A 20,840-nucleotide genomic window follows, 5' to 3' on the forward strand; every position below is an offset into this window, starting at 1 on the left:
GATCCCCTTCAGAATGGACTGGTTGGATCTCCTTGCAGTCCAAGGGACTCTCAAGAATCTTCTCCAACACCACAGTTCAAAAACATCCATTGTTTGGTGCTCAGCTTTCTTTATATTCTAATTCTCACATCCATACACGACTACTGGAAAAACCATAGTCTTGACTAGACAAATCTTTGTTGACAAAGTAATGTCTCTGCTTTTTAATATGCTATCTAGGTTGGTCATAACTTTCTTTCCAAGGAGTAAGTGTCTTTTAATTTCATGGCTGCAATCACCATCTGCAGTGATTTTGGAGGCCCCCCAAAATAAAGTCAGCTACTGTTTCCACTGTTTCCCCATCTATTTGCCATGAAGTGATGGGACTGGATGCCATGATCTTCATTTTCTGAATGTTGAGCTTTAAGCCAACTTTTTCACTCTCCTCTTTCACTTTCATCAAGAGGCTCTTTAGTTCTCCTTCACTTTCTGCCATAAGGGTGGTTGGTGTCATCTGCATATCTGAGGTTACTGATATTTCTCCCAGCAATCTTGATTCCAGCTTGTGCTTCCTCCAGCCCAGTGTTTCTCATGATGTACTCTGCATATAAGTTAAATAAGCAGGGTGAAAATACACAGCCTTGACGTACTCTTCTTTCTATTTGGAACCAGTCTGTTGTTCCATGTCCAGTTCTAACTGTTGCTTCCTGACCTGCATACAGGTTTCTTAAGAGGCAGGTCAGGTGCTCTGGTATTCCCTTCTCTTTCAGAATTTTCCAGTTTATTGCCATTATTAGGAAATAATAATATCATAATTCCCAGATTCTGCTATCTAGTCATTCATCCCAAGAACACATTTACACTTTAGTACTCTGTTGGGAACTCTCTGTGGCTATCTGGAAATTCTGCTTAATAAAAAATTAATCTTTTAACAGTGTACACTATGAAGAGGAATATTTATTTGTCAAACACAAAGACACATGCCAAAGAAATTGTATGGGAGTCCCAGGTGCAAAAGTCTCATTTCAGATCCCTTGCTTGGTGCTGATTTAGGATACTGTTTCATTTGCAAAAGTGTTTGATTTGTGTCAATTACTGGGTGAATAACATATGGCCCAGTCCTCAGGCAGATCACAAGGCAGTCGGGGAGACAGACATATGGACCGCGAATGGGAGAAGCTGGGGATGTGGGCACTCGTGGAGCAGGAGAAGCTTGAGGGCACAGGCAGTAGAAAGGAGGGCCGACATCATTGCTAGGGTGGAGGCAGGGGAAGTGATCTAAGGTTGAATGAAGGCTTGAGTTCCGACCGATGAAAAGGAAGGGAAAGTGTATTATGGGAAGAAGAAAGAGAGGCATAAAATGTGCATGTGTGTGTCTTACAAATTGCTGGTTAGTGGACCATGAAGACAGAGATATTGTTATGAAGAGCTCTAGCACTCACACAGTTACTCTGCAGCTTTGGGTGGCCACAGGAGTATTTAAGTAGTGGAGTTTTGAGGTCAGATTTGAGTTTCTGTAGAATCCTGCCTTTGACCGTGTGGGAAATGGCACAGAAGGGCAGGCAGGAGAGCTCTATAGCAGTGAGTAAAGAAAAAGGGGAAAAATGCAAAGTGGAAGTGAGAGAAATAAAAATGTTAAAGATGATTCCTGGAGTGTGAAATGGTGAAAATGTTTAGCAAACAGTTGGATACATGAGTACCCAGATTGGCAGACACCAATCTTTGCTTCCTAACAACATCCCCTATGTCCCATTATCATCCTGCTAGAACCCCAGTTGATTAAGAAACAGGCAGAGATCCTTTCCTATTAGAAAAGCAAACATCCTCTCCCAACAACACAAGAGAAGACTCTACATGTGGCCATCACCAGATGGTCAATACCAAAATCAGATTGATTCTATTCTTTGCAGCCAAAGATGGAGAAGTTCTCTACAGTCAGCAAAAATAACACCGGGAGCTGACTGTGGCTCAGATCCTGAACTCCTTATTGCCAAATTCAGACTTAAATTGAAGAAAGTAGGCAAAACCACTAGACCATTCAGGTATGACCTAAATCAAATCCCTTACGATTATACAGTGGAAGTGAGAAATAGATTTAAGGGCCTAGATCTGATAGACAGAGTGCCTGATGAACTATGGACTGAGGTTCATGAAGGAGACAGGGAGCAAGACCATCCTCAAGAAAAAGAAATGCAAAAAGGCAAAATAGTTGTCTGAGGAGGGCTTACAAATAGCTGAGAAAAGAAGAGAAGCTAAAGGCAAAAGAGAAAAAGAAAGATATACCCATTTGAATATAGGGTTCCCAAGAATAGTAAGGAGAGATAAGAAAGCTTTCCTCAGTGATCAATGCAGAGAAATAGAGGAAAACAATAGAATGGGAAAGACTAGAGATCCCTTCAAGAGAATTAGAGATACCAAGGGAACATTTCAGGCAAAGATGGGCTCGATAAAGGACAGAAATGGTATGGACCTAACAGAAGCAGAAGATATTAAGAAGAGGTGGCAGCAGTACACAGAAGAACTATATAAAAAAGATCTTCATGACCCAGATAACCATGATGGTGTGATCACTCACCCAGAGCCAGACATCCTGGAATGCAAAGTCAAGTGTGCCTTAGGAAGCATCACTATGAACAAACTAGTGGAGGTGATGGAATTCCAGTGGAGCTATTTCAAATCCTAAAAGATGCTGCTGCTAAAGTGCTGCACTCAATATGCCAGCAAGTTTGGAAAACTCAGCAGTAGCCACAGGACTGGAAAAGGTCAGTTTTCATTTCAATCCCAAAGAAAGGCAATGCCAAAGAATGTTCAAACTACTGCACAATTGCACTCATTTCACACACTAGTAAAGTAATGCTCAAAATTCTCCAAGCCAGGCTTCAGCAGTATGTGAGCCAAGAACTTCCAGATGTTCAAGCTGGTTTTAGAAAAGGCAGATGAACCAGAGATCAAATTGCCAACATCTGTTGGATCATCAAAAAAGCAAGAGAGTTCCAGAAAAACATTTACTTCTGCTTTATTGACTATGCCAAAGCCTTTGACTGTGTGGATCACCACAAACAGTGGAAAATTCTTCAAGAGATGGGAATACCAGACCACCTTACCTGCCTCCTAAGAAATCTGTATGCATGTGTTGTAAGAATTAAAGATTTTAAAATTAAAAAATAAATAAATAAATAAATAAATAAAAAAAAAAAAAAAAAAAAGAAATCTGTATGCAGGTCGGGAAGCAACAGTTAGAACTGGACATGGAACAACAGACTGGTTTCAAGTCTGGAAAGGAGTACAATAAGGCTGTATATTGTCACCCTGCTTATTTAACTTGGCTTCCCTGGTGGCTCAGATGACAAAGCATCTGCCTGCAATGTAGGAGACCTGGGTTCTATCCCTGGGTCTGGAAGATCCCCTGGAGAAGGAAATGGCAACCCACTCCAGTACTCTTGCCTGGAAAATCCCATGGACAGAGGAGCCTGAAAGGCTACAGTCCATGGTGTCACAAACAGTTGGACATGACTGAGCAACTTCTCTTTCTTTCTTTAACTTACACACAGAGTGAAAAGTGAAAGTGAAAGTGAAGTCACTCAGTCCTGTCCGACTCCTTGCGACCCCGTGGACTGTAGCCTACCAGGCTTCTCTGTCCATGGGATTCTCCAGGCAAGAGTACTGGAGTGGGTTGCCATTTCCTTCTCCATGCAAAATGCCAGGTTGCATGAAGCATAAGCTGGAAAGATTGCCGGGAGAAGTATCAATAACCTCAGATATGCAGATGACACCACCCTTATGGCAGAAAGGGAAGAAGAACTAAAGAGCCTCTTGATGAAAGTGAAAGAGGAGAGTGAAAAAGTTGGCTTAAAACTCAACATTCAGAAAACTAAGATCATGGCATCCGGTCCCATCACTTCATGGCAAAGAGATGGGGAAACAGTGATAGACTTTATTTTTTTGGGCTCCAAAATCACTGCAGATGGTGACTGCAGCCAAGAAATTAAAAGATGTTGCTCCTTGGAAGAAAAGCTGTGACCAACCTAGACAGCATATTATAAAGCAGAGACATTACTTTGCCAACAAAGGTCCATCTAGTCAAAGCTATAGTTTTTCCAGTAGTCATGTATGGATGTGAGAGTTGAGATTAAAAGAAAGCTCAAGAAAGCTGAGTGCCAAAGGAGTGATGCTTTTGAACTGTGTTGTTGGAGAAGACTCTCAAGAGTCCCTTGGACTGTAAGGAGATCCAACAAGTCCATCCTAAAGGAAATCAGTCCTGAATATTCATTGGAAGGGCTGATGCTGATGCTGTAACTCCAATACTCTGGCCACCTGATGCAAAGAACTGACTCATTGGAAAAGTTCCTGATGCTGGGAAAGATTGAAGGCGGGAGGAAAAGGGGATGACAGAGGATGAGATGGTTGGATGGCATCACCAACTCAATGGACATGAGTTTGAGCAAGCTCTGGGTTTGGTGATGGACAGGGAAGCCTGGCGTGCTGCAGTTCACGGGGTCGCAAAGAGTTGGACATGACCGAGCGACTGAACTGACTGACTTGTGCTAATCTCATTTTCTTTGGCCATTTAGTCCAATGAAAGCAAGTGACTCATTTATTCCAGCTCATTTATTCTGGCAAAACATAATGAGGGGCTTCCCTGGATGAATAAAAAGACAGACCACCTGGGGAAATAACCCTCTGCCTGGAGGTGAGCATCACTATCCAACACGTCCCTTGCAGCTGCCATCTTGTGACTGTGAGACAAGAGCGTGGGAACAAAGTCAATTCCCAGAGGTTGGTGGGGAGTGATACCTGGTTCCTGACAGCACACTGAGCATCTGAAAAAGTCTACAGCAGATAGCATCTACTATCATTGAACATCTTGTTAAAAATGTTCTGCAGTTTTAAGACATCTGTTTTATTTAGGATAGGCTAAAATGGGATAATAAATTGACTCCCAACATAATGGCTCAAGCACAATAGACATTTATTCCTTGTTTTTGAGTGGTCAAGGCTGGATGTTGCAGGTGGATGGCGGTGGAAACTCAAGAACCCAAGCTAATGTCGGCTCTGCTGTTTTCAGTATATGGCCTGTAGAGTGTCTCTGAGCATGGAATCAGTCAGCCAGAGGGAATAACAAGACAGAGAAGCCCTGTAGGGATGTTTTGTGGGCCAGGCCTATAAACAGCATGCACAGCTTCCACTTATGTTCCATTGAAGAGAACAGAATCACATGACCATCTCTAACTGTAAGTAAAACGGAGAAATGTAGGGCAACTAGGAAACCACATATTAGCTTCTATATATGGAAGGATGGATTTTGCCAACAGCTGAGTGTGCCATACCATTTTAAGTTGAATTCTATTGTTGCTGTTACTTGCAACTAAAAGAATGCCTAACTGTTCCAATGGATCTGGAGCTTAGGGGAGTTGTTGTGGTGGGTTATACAGTTTTTCCTTGACTATAGTATCTGTAGTTTTCAAGGCATATCATATATGATAGGTAAGAGCAACAGAATAGATGACATTACCCGGGAAGAATGCAAAAAGTCAGAAGAAACGCAGAGGTAGAGCCCTTTAAATTGTTCATGGGACTCATCTAATTATGAAGAATACCTCCTTACTGCCTGTGAAAGAGTACCTGCAACATCTCGGTGGCCTAGAGGGACGTGCCTTAGGCTGAGTGGACTTGTGGCTGAGACATAAGAACAAATCTATACAGGATTGTCCAAGGAACTTTGTTTTGGGGTGCTTCTGGATATTAAATCCAAGCATGCCTGTTTTTGCCTCTATTTTCTTTCTATAAGGCACTAATTTTGACAAACACATGAAAAAAGTCTTGAGCAAAATGTGTTCAACTTCTTCCTTCTCTGATGAAGATATTTTATGTGGACACCTAGCAACCAGATCCTAAAATATCTTAATGTGGGAAATGCTCCAAGTGCAATTTTGTTCCTTCTCTGCTTCTTTATCCTCACTCCTGAGGCCTCAGATTGGAAGACCCTGACTTTAGTTTTAACTGTCAACAGCCTCAGTAGAAGCAAGAAGCACTGGAACTTTCCTGCACCAGAAATCTGCCTTGGCGTTTGAATTTTCTTGGAGGCTGTCCTCATTGGGCAGTGGTCTTTGGAGCTTACTTTAACCATTCTAAGGAGTACTAACTGATGGCCCCTGGAACCTGACTTGATACAGCCTGCAAGTCTCCTAGATGTGTGGTCTATGCAGTCATGGAGAGCCTGTCAGATGTCCTCTGTCTAACTGGCCTCCAAACACTGTCCCCTCAAAACTCACAATCACAGTGAGACAAAGCAAAAAGAGAACACTCACCTAGGGCCCTGCGGCTCGGCCTGGAAACTTAGGGATACAGAGTTCTATCTATTTATTATTCAAATAAATTACACAAGGGCAGGAGCCATACTATATGCAATTTCTAGACACCTCTCCCACCCTGTTAAATTAGGATAATAATAACTAGCATATATGACATTCTTACTTTAAGCCAGGCATCACATTATGTGTTTTATCAGAGGTATCTCATTTAATCCTCACAAAAACTTCAACAGGTAGGTAGTATTATTATTATAATACATTTACAGATGAGGAAACTGAGGCTAAAAGAGGTCACAGAGCCACTCAGGTAACAGAGATCACAAGTTGTTGAGCCAGGATCTAAACCCAGAGGTTTGAGTAAACCCCACTCTCGACCACCTGCATTAATCCTTATGTAAGGACTGAAGACCTAGGTAGAAGGTCTTTCTTCCTGGCACCCAGTGATTGCTCAATAAGTGGTTGTTATCACTATGTCATTGCTCCTACTTGATTGCAAAGGTGAGCTGTTTTGTTTATTGTGTGACTATAACGAAGCTGTGCAAAACTGATTCCTTCATTAGGAAATGTGTGGATTTTGTGACATGCTCCCAACTGAGATCTTGGTGATAGGCAATATCTGAGGGTCCTGGCCCAGAGAAATAAAGGTCCCAGCAGTCAGCCTCCTTGTGTTCACAGCTATAAGGCTTCACTTACCAGTAGTATTTATGATCCCTTGGAGAGCAACATTAAACTGACTCTCTCAGTTGTTATTCTAATATTTTTTTCTTAATAAAGCTACTTTTCCAATATAAAAGTGGAAAAAAAAAGAAAACTTGGAAAATGCAACAAAGTATAAAGAGGAAAAGTCAATGTATTTCTACTGTTTAGAGACAGTCCCGTTGACATTTTTGGGTTCCAATCAACATTTTATTCATTTTTTATTTGTTTGCTTTGTTGATAGCATAAGAGACCCTCAGATTCCCATGCACCTGAGTCATCAAATTTTCTAAATCTGGACCTTTTGGCTTGAGACATGAGCAGTCCTGTTATTGGCTGGTTCCTAGTTCGAGAGTCTCAAGGGTGCATTAAGACAGATCCTGGCAGGGCAGCAGCCAGAGGGGCCCCTCCAGACAGGGTGACGGAGGCCCTGATATCTCAGTGAAAAGCATGCAGCGCTGAGCCAGTATTCTGCACAAGGGTCGACCCAGTGCAGGAGGAAGTTTTCCTGGGCTCGGTTCCCACCCTCACGGTCACATCACAGTGACGCAGAAGGAAGCCAGGGTCCCCAGAGCCCAGGTCTCTCACAGGAAAGCATTGTCAGAGGTTTCTGCATGAGCAGGCACACTGGGTTGGCAGCTTTATTCCCAACCCCCAGGGCTTGTTCACAGGCTGGAATGAGGCCTCAGGGCTGGGGTGCGGTGGGTCCCCAGCCTGGTCCCAGGGCCTGTGGTGGTGCCATAAATTAGCTCTGCTCTGCGCTTTCCCCGGGGGGACTTCCATATGGTTGCCCTGCAAGCAGGCGGTATGCAATCCTCCTCTCAGGTGTCATGTACAAAACAGTGACTGACCAGAGAAAAGGAATTTTCCTCTTGAGAAATGTAATATTCTGAAGACTTGGCTATATTCTTCCTTTGGCATGGTGTTTTCTGGTGGCTGTGGAGAGGAAAGGAAGGTCCCCACCTTCATCTGCTCCCTGGATGGAATGTGCTTCTTGGCAGAGGAGATGAGTGGCAAGGCGATGCTATCCTGTTAAAATCTATTCCATTTCTCATGTGATCTCCAGACCAATGATGAGCTCACCTTTCGAGGATCTCTCCATAATATACCCTCAGCCAGAGAGAAGAGCCAAGGACTGAGAGTCCAAACATCTGCGCGGCAGCTGCAAGGTTTGCCACACCCACTGCTTGTCATGCGGCAAATAAGCTTACCTCTCCAGATCCTGAGCTTCCTCAGATGTTTAGTCTCTCAGTTGGGCAGCTTATTAACTAACGTTCCTTACAACTGTCAGTCCAAGAGCAAATGATGCTCGTGATAATGATCATGGGCACTACAAGATCTTTAGTCACCTTCCATGCGCCCTATAATCTCAGGAAAGTGAAAGTGTTAGTCGCTCAGTCATGTCTGACTCTTTGCGACCGCATGGGCTATAGCCCAGCAGGCTCCTCTATCCATGGAATTCTCCAGGCAAGAATACTGGAGTGGTATGCTATTTCCTTCTCCAGGGAATCTTCCCAACCTGAGAATCAAACCTGGGTCTCCTGCATTGCAGGCAGGTTCTTCACCATCTCAGCCACCAGGGAGACCCACTGCATGCATTTTATTATTCCAGTTTTTTGGAGACTGGTAATCCACGTGCGGCATTTATGTGGACTCTAGTAAGCAGAATGGGGACAACCAGAACCAGATACTGAGTATTAACCAAATTCTTCGTTCTTTACTTTGAAGATGATGTCATTGGATTTTGTTATAAGAACACCAGCAAGGCTGAAGTGACATGTACAGGACCACGGGCCTGTCCTGGGCACTCCAGGGAGACTTGCTGTTGGTGTGAGGCAGTGCTTGAGGCTGTGAAGCCCACTCGGCTCTATGAGGTGCCATCTTTTTGCTTCATAGACTTGCATAACTTCCATTGCTCAAAAAGCTTCCTGAGCTTCAGACTGTTCTAGCTAGTTCTTCCTCCTGCTGTCCACTTGCCAGTTGCCCTATGGCATGGTGTGCCCTTTGAGGTCCAGCTTGTTCTGTGTAATTGCATTCAGCCTGTGCTAAACGTGGTTCCACATGCTTCCCAACTGGCTGTATTACAATGAAGCCGTGTCTTAGCTAGTGGGTCAGCCATGGGTCAGCTCAAACCCCAAACTGTACATGAAGATAAGCGTGATTTGGGGGATAAGCCTGTGTCTCAGAACCACTCCTTCATAGGCTGAGGGCATGGTTTAGAATACGGGATTTCCTTCGCACTCTGACAGAATATTAAGTGGGACTTTACCTATCTTTGCAGAGTTTCACCTGAGGACCCCAAGGAGACGAATAATTCTTTCTAAAGAAGTTGCTAGACCATCCACATAGGATGTGCTAAGAGACGGCCCAACACCAGTTCTACGGCCCTTGTCCCCTCCCCCACCTCCAGCTGGAGCTTGTCTGAGGATGTCGGGGAGTCAAGATTCCTTTACAACAGCTCATCCTGTGTCCTGTGTGTTCCCTACATTCCTTGTGAGAGCTGGAGGGAGGTCTCTTCTTTCTGCTTCACGCCAGCTGTGCTGACCCAGTGCTGCTAAGACACAGCAGAAGGGGGTGGAAGAGTTCTGGAAGAACACGACTGTGTCCCTTGGAACTTGGAAAGCACAGACACCAGTGCCTGAATGTCCTCTGGAAAATTCTGAAGGGAAGAGAGGGACTAGAGCTGTTTATGAGAATTGAAAGAGGACCAAGTGCTGCCGTTTGGGCCAGCTGCTCTTTCCACAGATATCATGGAAGGCAGTTGAGCTTGAACTCTCACGAGAGAATGCTGCCCAGCTCGGGCAAATGAACCCCAGCACGAGTGACCGGGGTGGGGGGTGGGGGGCAATAGCTGCCGGGAGCTGGAATCTCTCACCCTGAGACTGTATCTCCCGTGACAGAGGAACATCCATGGTCTTCTCAGAGCAGGGTCTCAGGAGAAGCCACATAGAGAGAAAAACCCACATGTGGGCATCTGCCAGGCAGAGGGCGCTCACACCTGACTCCAGCGGTTCTAGCCCTTAACATGACACTTAGCTCTTTCCCTTTAATTTTCCCTCTCCTGACCCCCAACCATAGAGGGTAAAGAAGCAACAGTCAGAGAACTGGAGAGAAAACAGCCAAGCAGAGAGGCTTCCGTGATGGCTCAGCAGGTAAACCATCTGCCTGAAATGCAGGAGACGTAGGAGATGTGGGTGCAGTTTCTGAGTCGAGAAAATCCCCTGGAAGAGGAAATGGAAACCCACGAGAGTATTCTTGCCTTCCAAGGGTCGGACACGACTGAGTGACTAAGCACCCCCACACCCTTTTTCCTCCAGAAATGAAGACTGTTCACGCTTGAAACTGATCTGAGAAATATGAGGATCTGCTCACCACATCATCCAGTGTAGGAAGACTGGCAGAGGGAATTTGAAGGGTAGCAATAAAAGAAAACCAACTTACTTACATTCTGATCCAGCCTTTTCAGTAAACCGGTCACTATAACATTTTGGAATCAGATTTCACTGATTCCAAAGTTAGGAAGTTAGAGTAGACATATTTCATTGTTTTTCTCCTTCTAGGTCAATTAAAACCCCTGGATTATATATGAACAAAACAAAATAAAATAAAAGTCTGAAAGGTAGAGAGAAGAGACAGACTCTTTAGGGATCTTGGGATGCAAAAAGCAACATAGAGGTGAGTTCCAAGGTTTTCTTTTTGCCTTGCACATCATAGGCTGGGTGGTGGTGAGGTCAGTTCTGTGGAAGTGCCTGCTGCTGCTGCTGCTAAGTTGCTTCAGTCGTGTCTGACTCTGTGCGACCCCATAGACGGCAGCCCATCAGGCTCCACCGTCCCTGGGATTCTTCAGGCAAGAACACTGGAGTGGGTTGCCATTTCCTTCTCCAATGCAGGAAAGTGAAAAGTGAAAGTGAAGTTGCTCAGTTATGTCCGACTTTTAGCGACCCGATGGACTGCAGCCTACCAGGCTCCTCCGTCCATGGGATTTTCCAGGCAAGAGTACTGGAGTGGGGTGCCATTGAGGCTCAGAAATAAAAAGTCCCAACAACAACCTTTTATCTCTAGTCAGAGCACCAGGAAAGAGCAGCCTCCCTAGATAAAAAGCTTTTAAACAAAAACTCTTTTACTCCAATCTAACCAAAGGAAAAACTGGTATCCCACACCCCCAGCAATACAATCAAGATCAAGTGAGTCTAGACTTTCACCCTCTCTTCCACAATGGAAGTCTGTTTCATGATTTGAAAATTAGTCAACATAATCCACTTTATTAATAGGCTAAAGAAAGATCACACAATCATCCTAATTGGTGAAGGAAAAATATCTGACAGTATTCAACACCTATTCATGATAAGAAACATTGAGAAGACTAGGAATAGAAGGAAACTTCCTCATCTTGAAATTGAGCATTTATCTGAAAATTACAGCTTGCCCTCCAAGATCAGGAGCAAGGCAAGATTATCTTCTTTTACCTTTTGTACAATATGTTGCTGCAAGTTCTAGCTATTGCCAACAGTTAAGGAAAGGGAAAAAAATGTATACAGACCAGAAGGAAAGAAAACTGTCCTTCTTTGAAGATTATTTTCTCTGTAGAAAATCTCAAGGAATCAACAACAAAAAGCCTAGAACCAAATCATGTGTTCAACAAGGTTACAGGCTACAAAATGAATGTTTAAAAACTAGCTGCACTTCTATATACTACCAATGAATGCATGGACACTGAAATTTAAAACACTATACCATTGGCAACCACTTAGAAAAAGAAATACTTAGGTACAAACTAACACTGCATGTAGAGGACTTGTATGCTGAAAACTACAAAACACCGATGAAGGAAATCAAAAGAGAGCAAAATAAATGGAGAGATGTAATGCCATGTTCATGAATTGGAAAACTGAACTTAGTAAAGAGGTCAAGTCTTCCCAAATTGATATACTGGTTTAATGAAATTCACTTTAAATTCCCTGCCAGATTTTTTTGCAGATATGCACAAGTTTATTCTAAAATTCATATGGAAATGCAAAGGAACTGAAATAGCTAAAAAAATTTTAAGAAGAATAAAATCTCCCCAATTTCATGACTGATATTATATAGTATGATATTATGATATAATATGATATATTATGATATTATATAGTAATGAAGATTATGTGGTATCAGCAGAGGCATAGGCATACAGATCAATGGAGGAGAATAGAGAACCCAGAAATAGACTCAGACAAATATGCCAAGCTGATTTTTGGCAGGGTTGTAAAAGTAATCTAATAAAGGAAAGATAGCCTTCTAAACAATGTTGGAACAACTGGTCATCTAAGGGCAAAATAATGAAACTTGATCTAAGTTTCATACCTTATACAAAAACAAACTCAAAGTGGATTACGGGCACAAGCATAAAATGTAACAATATAAAGCCTTTAGGAGAAAAGAGAAAAATCTTCATAATCTAGGACAATGCCAAGTTCTTAGACTTGACCTCAAAACCACAATCCATAAAAGGAAATGGCTTTCATCAAAATTAAAAACCTTGGCTCTGTAAAATATCTTATTAAGAGAATAAAGAGACAAGCTACAGACTGGGAGGAAATATTTGCAAACCACAAACTTAACAAAAGACTAGTATCTAGAATATGTAAAGAACTCTGAAAACTCAATAGTAAAAAACCAAACAAACCCATCTGAAAATGGACAGAAGATGTTTACCGATATTTCACTGACGAAAATGTGCAGATGACAAGCAAAGTTGGTCAACATCATTGGTCATTAGGAAAATGCAAATTAAAACCACAATGAAATATTACTAACTTTACACCTATCAGAATGACTAAAATAAAAAATAGTGACAACATCAGATGATGGCAGGAATGTGGAGAAATTGGATCACTCATACATTGCTGGTGAATGTGTGAACTGGCACAGTCACTCTGGAAAAAAAGTTTGGCAGTTTCTTAAACTAAGCATGTAGCTACCATCATGCAGCCCAGCAACAGTGCTCTGGACATTTACTACACAGAAATGAAAATTTGTTTTCATGTAATATCTAGATACAAATCTTTATAGAAGCTTTGTTTGTATATTACAAAAGCTGGAAACAATTCAGATACCTTTCAAAATGTGCCATGCTCATACCATGGATTACTACTTGGCAAAAAAAAAAAAAAAAAGCATGAGTTATTGATGTAATTGAGAACAAATTTCTTAATTATATATTGAGAACAAATTTAAAGATGAGACTGAGTAAAGTGGAGACACTAACAAATTTTTTAAGGGAAGCATTTTCCATCATGAATTTTGTTAAGACAATTTCCTATAAGTGCTATTAAGCCATCACAAAATTTTCTATCATTTTTAACAAATTTAATTAAAAGCATCTTATAAGGATTAAGCACATAAATATTTAATAAATATTTAATTTGGCAATTTGTTTTTGTTCATTTTTGTTTTCTTTTTTCTGATTATAGCTGCTGCTAATTTTTTGGTCCCTTCCTGCCGGTGTGAAGTGTAGAGAGGTAGATTTTGCCAGACAAATTTGATTTTTCCATTAGTTTTCCCCTATTAACAAATCTTATTGTACAGAGTGTTAGCCAATGTCTGTCTTGTGGTGGTGGTTCAGTCACTACGTTATGGCCGACTCTGGCAACCCCATGGACCGAGGAGCCTGGCAGGCGACAGCCCATGGGATTCTCCAAGCAAGAATACCTGAGGGGGTTGCCATTTCCTTCTCCAGGGGATCTTCCCGACCCAGGAATTGAACCCGGGTATCTGCACTGTAGGCAGATTCTTTACCAACTGAGCTACAAGGGAAGCCCGTTGTCTGTTTTAGCCTCAAACATAGTAAGAACTTAACAAATATTAGCCACTATTATTATGCATTTGCCCAGGGGTCTCCAGTGGAGGCGGGGGTCCGTGGTGGCCTGCTGCAGGGTTGGAGGCAGCGAGTGCAGCAGTACACGCATGGGATCTTCTGAAGGTGGTCGCCATTTTCCTCATTACCTCCACCATAGTTTGGCCCCGGGTATAGCAGGGAGGGAACACGGCTCCACCCATCAACAGAAAATTGGATTAAAGATTTACTGTGGATGGCTCCGTCCATCAGAACAGGACCCAATTCCCCCCGTCAGTCAATCTCTCCCATCAGGAAGCTTCCATAAGCCTCTTATCCTTCTCCATCAGAGCGCAGACAGACTGAAAACCACAGTCACAGAAAACTAATCAATCTGATCACATGGACCACAGCCTTGTCTAACTCAATGAAACTATAAGCCATGCCATGTAGGGCCACCCAAGAAGGACGGGTCATTGGGGAGAGTTCTGACAAAATGTGGTCCATTGGAGAAGGGAATGGCAAACCATTTTAGTATTCTTGCCTTGAGAACCCCATAAACAGTATGAAAAGGCAAAAGGATAGGACACTGAAAGATGAACTCCCCAGGTCAGTAGGTGCCCAACATGCTACTGGAGATCAGTGGAGAAAACTCCAGAAAGAATGAAGGGACGGAGCCAAAGCATAAACAACACCCAGTTGTAGATACGACTGGTGATAGAAGCAAAGTATGATGCTGTAAAGAGCAATATTGCATAGGAACCTGGAATGTCAGGTCCATGAATCAAGGCAAATTGGAAGTGGTCAAACAGGAGATGGCAAGAGTGAACGTCAACATATTAGGAATCAGAGAACTAAAATGGACTGGAATGGGTGAATTTAACTCAGATGACCACTATATTTACTACTGTGGGCAAGAATCGTTTAGAAGAAATGGAGTAGCCATCATATTCAACAAAAGAGTCCGAAATGCAGTACTTGGATGCAGTCTCAAAAACGACAGAATGATCTCTGTTTGTTTCCAAGGCAAACCATTCAGTATCATGGTAATCCAAGTCTATGTCCCAACCAGTAATGCTGAAGAAGCTGAAGTTGAATGGTACTGTGAAAACCTACAAGAGCTTCTAGAACTAACACCTAAAAAAGATGTCCTTTTCATTACAGGGGACTGGAATGCAAAAGTAGGAAGTCAAGAAACACCTGGAGTAACAGGCAAATTAGACCTTGGAGTACAGAATGAAGCAGGGCAAAGGCTAATAGAGTTTTGCCAAGAGAACACACTGGTCATAGCAAACACCCTCTTCCAACAACACAAGAGAAGACTCTACACATGGACAAAACCAGATGGTCAACCACAAAATCAGATTGATTATATTCTCTGCAGCCAAAGATGGAGAAGCTCTATACAGCCAGCAAAAACAAGACCGGGAGCTGACTGTGGCTCAGATCATGAACTCCTTATTGCCAAATTCAGACTTAAATTAAAGAAAGTAGGGAAAACCACTAGACCATTCAGGTATGACCTAAATCAAATCCCTTACAATTATACAGTGGAAGTGAGAAATAGATTTAAGGGACTAGATCTGATAGACAGAGTGCCTGATGAACGATGGATAGAGGTTCATGACATTGTACAGGAGACAGGGAGCAAGACCATCCCCATGGAAAAGAAATGCAAAAAAGCAAAATGGCTGTCTGAGGAGGCCTTACAAATAGCTGAGAAAAGAAGAGAAGTGAAAAGCAAAGGAGAAAAGGAAAGATATACCCATTTGAATACAGAGTTCCCAAGAATAGCAAGGAAAGATAAGAAAGCTTTCCTCAATGATCAGTGCAAAGAAACAGAGGAAAACAATAGAATGGGAATGGCTAGAGATGTCTTCAAGAAAATTAGAGATACCAAGGGAACATTTCCTGCAAAGATGGACTCAATAAAGGACAGAATTGGTATGGACCTAACAGAAGCAGAAGATATTAAGAAGAGGTGGCAGCAATACACAGAAGAACTATACAAAAAAGATCTTCACGACCCAGATAATCACAATGGCATAATCACTCATCTAGAGCCAGACATCCTGGAATGCAAAGTCAACTGGACCTTAGGAAACCTCACTACACATAAAGCTAGTGGAGGTAATGGAATTCCAGTGGAGCTATTTCAAATCCTGAACGATACTGCTGCCAAAGTGCTGCACTCAATATGCCAGCAAATTTGGAAAACTCAGCAGTGACCACAGGACTGGAAAATGTCAGTTTTCATTCCAGTCCCAAAAAAAGGCAATGCCAAAGAATGCTCAAACTACTGCACAATTGCACTCATCTCACACACAAGTAAAATAACGCTCAAAATTCTCCAAGCCAGGCTTCAACAGTACATGAACCATGAACTCCCAGATGTTCAAGCTGGTTTTAGAAAAGGCAGAGGAACCAGAATTGCCAACATTCACTGGATTACCAAAAAAAAACAAGAGAGTTCCAGAAAAACATCTGTGGTGGTTTAGTCATTAAGTCATATCCGACTCTTGCGACCCCATGGACTGTAGACTGCCAGGCTCCTCTGTCAATGGGATTCTCTAGGCAAGAATACTGGAGTGGGTTGCCATTTCCTTCTCCAGGGGATCTTCCTGACCCAGGAATCTAACCCAGGTCTCCTGCATTGCAGCTAGATTCTTTACCTACTGAGTTATGAGGGAAGCCCCCCCAAAACATCTACTTCTGCTTTATTGACTATGCCAAAGCCTTTGACTGTGTGGATCACAATAAACTGTGGAAAATTCTTCAAGAGATGGGAATACTGGACCACGTTACCTGCCTCCTGAGAAATCTGTATGCAGGTCAGGAAGCAACAGTTAGAACTGGACGTGGAACAACAGAACGGATCCAAATCAGGAAAGGAGTACATCAAGGCTGTATATTGTCACCCTGCTTATTTAACTTCTATGCAGAATGTATCATGAGAAGTGCTGGGCTGGAAGAAGCACAAGCTGGAATCAAGATTGTTGGGAGAAATATCAATAACCTCAGATATGCAGATGACACCACCCTTATGGCAGAAAGCGAACAACTAAAAAGCCTCTTGATGAAAGTGAAAGAGGAGAGTGAAAATTTCACTTAAAGCTCAGCATTCAGGAAACTAAGATCATGGCATGCAGTGCCATCACTTCATGGCAAATAGATGGGGAAACAGTGACAGACTTTGTATTTTGGGCTCCAAAATCACTGCAGATGGTGACTGCAGCCATGAAATTAAAAGACACTTGCTTCTTGGAAGAAAAGTTATGACCAACCTAGACAGCATATTAAAAAGCAGAGACTTTACTTTGCCAACAAAAGTCCATCTAGTCAAGGCTATGGTTTTTCCTGTGGTCATGTATGGATGTGAGAATTGGACTGTGAAGAAAGCTGAGTCCCGAAGAATTGATGTTTTGAACTGTGGTGTTGGAGAAGACTCTTGAGAGTCCCTTGGACTGCAAGGAGATCCAACTAGTCCATCCTAAAGGAGATCAGTCATGGGTGTTCATTGGAAGGACTGATGTTGAAGCTGAAACTCCAGTACTTTGGCCACCTGATGCGAAGAGCTGACTCATTGGAAAAGACCGTGATGCTGGGAAAGATTGAAGGCAGGAGGAGAAGGGGACAACAGAGGATGTGATGGGATGGCATCACTGACTCAATGGACATGAATTTGAGTAAACTCTGGGAGTTGGTGATAGACAGGGAAGCCTGGCGTGCTGCAGTCCATGGGGTTGCAAAGTGTTGGACACGACTGAGTGACTGAACTGAACTGAACTGATTATGCATTTTAACAATAATCTTTGCAAATTTGTTTTGCAATATAATACATTCCATAAAAATTTAATGTGCCCAATTCAGTGGTTTTAAGTATGCTCACAAGGTTTTACAACCATCACTACCTAATTCCAGAACATTTTGTCATTCCCTCCAAAAATCTCCATGTCTATTAACAGTCATTCTCCATTTCCCTCTCCCTCCAGTCCTTGGCAACCACTAGAAACCCTAAATACTCTTCAGACAGAATACAACATCTTTAAAATAGCCTCTAACGTGGCCCAGAGAGAAAACTGTGATTTTTGGATTAGGGGCAAAGAGAGGGACAGTTAGAGGAAGAGTGCTTAGTTTGCTGAAAAGACACCCTCACTAGTGCTCTTCAGCGAGCTTATCAGCTTTCGCCACAGCTTCTTCAGTCGGTCGCACCATATAGAGGCCCATTCTGGGAGAGGGTCATATTCATCTGCCAAAATCTGCTGGTATTCTTTCATGACCCCTTTCAAGGTACCAGTTTCTGCATATGACAGGTAAAGACCTCGGCCACTTGGAATGACTGAGATAAGAAAAGCTGTATTTTCAATGCACAGGACACAGTTAACTTTTCTTCAGAAAGTTCATCCATACCCAAGACAGCAATGATGTAATGAGGGATTTGTTATCTTATAAATGGTGGCCCACTCCAGTATTCTTGCCTGGAGAATTCCATGTTCAGAGGAGCCTGGCAGGTTGAGATTCATGGGGTTGCAAAGAACTGGACACGACTGAGTGACTAACACACACAGGATCATTTGCATGGAAACAATTAATAGTTGGGAATAATGTAAAGTGCTTACCACACTACCTGGAATATGTTGAGGTTTCAATAAATTCTACCTATTATCATAATTGGGTTTCCCCAGTGACTCAGAAGTAAAGAATCCACCTGCAATGTGGGAGATGCAGGTTTGATCACTGGGTCAGGAAGATCTCCTGGAGAAGGAAATAGCAAACTACTCCAGTATTCTTGCCTGGGATATCCCATGGATAGGGGATCCTAGCGGGCTACAGTCCTCGGGGTCACAATACAGTCAGACATGACTTAGCAACTAAGCAGTAATAACAACAGTATCTTTTGCACCCCAGAGGCAACATCATAATGTTCATTGCCAACAATGGGATTTATGATGCAAGAGGTGGAGTCCAGAGAATCCATAGCTGGATAGATGCCCAGCTCAGCAATAACATGAGACAGCACAGTGGTGTGCGTCCACATGGGCAAAAGTAGTGGCAGGGACAGGGCCAGTCAAGTAATCAGCAGGCATGTAGATAGCCTTAGAGATGTGATAGATCCCTTTTGGGTGGTGGTTATTCTTTTCTGCGTGGTACCCGTGTCAGTGGCCAGGGTAGGCTGATAACCCATAGCAGAAGGGCTTCTGCCAATAAAGCCAATACCTCTGAGCTGGCCTGGGTGAAACAAAAGATGGTATCAATAAACAACAATACATCTTGACCTTCTTGGTCTCTGAAGTATTCAGCTACAGTCAACATAGTCAGAGTTGCCCAAACTCGAGCACCAGGCAGTTCATTCATTTGATCATATATCAGTGCTACCTTGGAGGTAGAATTTTTTAAGCTGATATCACCAGACTCAATCATTTCATGGAATAAGTCATTATCCTCTCGCATCCTGTCACCAACACCAGCAAACGCAGAGTACCCACCACAGGCTTAACAACGTTGTTGATTAACTCTATGATCAGTACTGTCTTGCCAATTCCAGCACCAACAAAGTGCTCAGTTTTGCCACCTTTGGCATAGGGAGCCAGGAGATCCACAGTCTTTATACAAGTAACCAGAATTTCCTGCTCAACACTCATCTCCATGAATTCAGAAGCTTCAGCACAAATGGCAACAATTTGTTTGGTTTTGATGGGACCCCTCTCATCAAAGGTTCTCCAGTGACATTCACAAATCTACCCAAGGTCTCAGGTCAGGGCCAACAGGAATTTTGATCGATGTACCAGAATCCAGGGCATTCTGGCCTCTAACCATGCTTTCCATACCCATGGCAATGGTCCTTATTGTTCTCTCACTCAAAGACTGGGCCATCTCCAAAACCAGCTTGGTCTCCCTGCCTTGCACTTCCAGGCATTTAGGGATGGGTGGCAGCTTCTCACAAAATTGGACATTTACCACTGGTCCAATGACAGCCACCATGTGCCCAGTGGTAGCATGTGCCTTTGGCAATGGAAGTGTTTCATCAGCATAGTCTCTGACAGCCTGGAGCACTACTGAGGTGACCCTCAGAAAGAGCGGCGCTTGTGGTAGCAGTGCTGAAGGGCTGAATCCCCGCAAGGACCCTGAGGCCCAGGTAGCAGCCACACAACCCAGGAGTCCAAGCATAGAGGTGCCTGGGTGGAGACTACTTATCTATTAATTTCTATCTCTATGAATTTCCCTATTTTAGACATTTCAGATAAGTGAAATCACATAAGATGTAGACTTTTGTGTCAGACTTTTTTCACTTAGTATGTTTTCAAGGCCCATCTATATTACAGCATGTATCAATGGTTCAATCCTTTTTATCACTGAATAACGCATTGTATGGCTATGCTGCTTTGTATATTCACTGTATGGATGTATCATTGTGTTTATTCATTCATCAGCTGATAGATATTTGCAGCCTCTACTTCTGGTCCTTTATTATAATGCCGCTATGAACTTTTGTGTATAAGTTTTGTGTTGATGTCTTCAGTTCTCCTGGATATTTGCCTCTGAATGGTATTCCCACTTTCTCCACTTATTAGTCAATGCTTGTTATTATCTGTCTTTTTGACTGTAGCCATCGTAGTGGATACAAGATGGTATCTCATTGTGATTTTGATTTTCATTTATCTAATAACTAATTATGTTGGACATCTTTTCATGAGCTTACTGCCCATTTGCACATCTCTTCCAGAGTAGTTTCTACTCAAATTCATTTTTTATTGGATTATTTGTCTTTTATCCTTGAAGTATGTATTGTTTATAGACACTGAATATAATCTCTTAGCAGATATGTGATTTGCAAGTATTTTCTCTATCCTCTGAGTTGTCTTTTATTTTCTTGATGGCATCCTTTGAAGTATGAAAATTTTACATTTTGATGAAGTCCAATGTTTTTTGTGTATGTTTGTGCTTTGGTGATCCTAAAAAATGATTATATAGTCCAGATCACAAAAACTTACACCTATGCTTTCTTTTACTGTTTTAGCTCTTACATTGAGGTCTGTAAT

At 42.5% G+C, this 20,840-nt stretch overlaps 1 pseudogene; it reads right to left on the reverse strand.

Annotated features, from left to right (window-relative positions):
* Positions 1 to 17,955: 17,955 nt before the first annotated feature.
* Positions 17,956 to 19,968, reverse strand: LOC128045403 (ATP synthase subunit beta, mitochondrial-like; annotated as a pseudogene).
* Positions 19,969 to 20,840: the final 872 nt, after the last annotated feature.

Source organism: Budorcas taxicolor, chromosome 3 (genome assembly GCF_023091745.1).
Source record: "Budorcas taxicolor isolate Tak-1 chromosome 3, Takin1.1, whole genome shotgun sequence".
Classification (NCBI taxonomy): Eukaryota; Metazoa; Chordata; class Mammalia; order Artiodactyla; family Bovidae; genus Budorcas; species Budorcas taxicolor.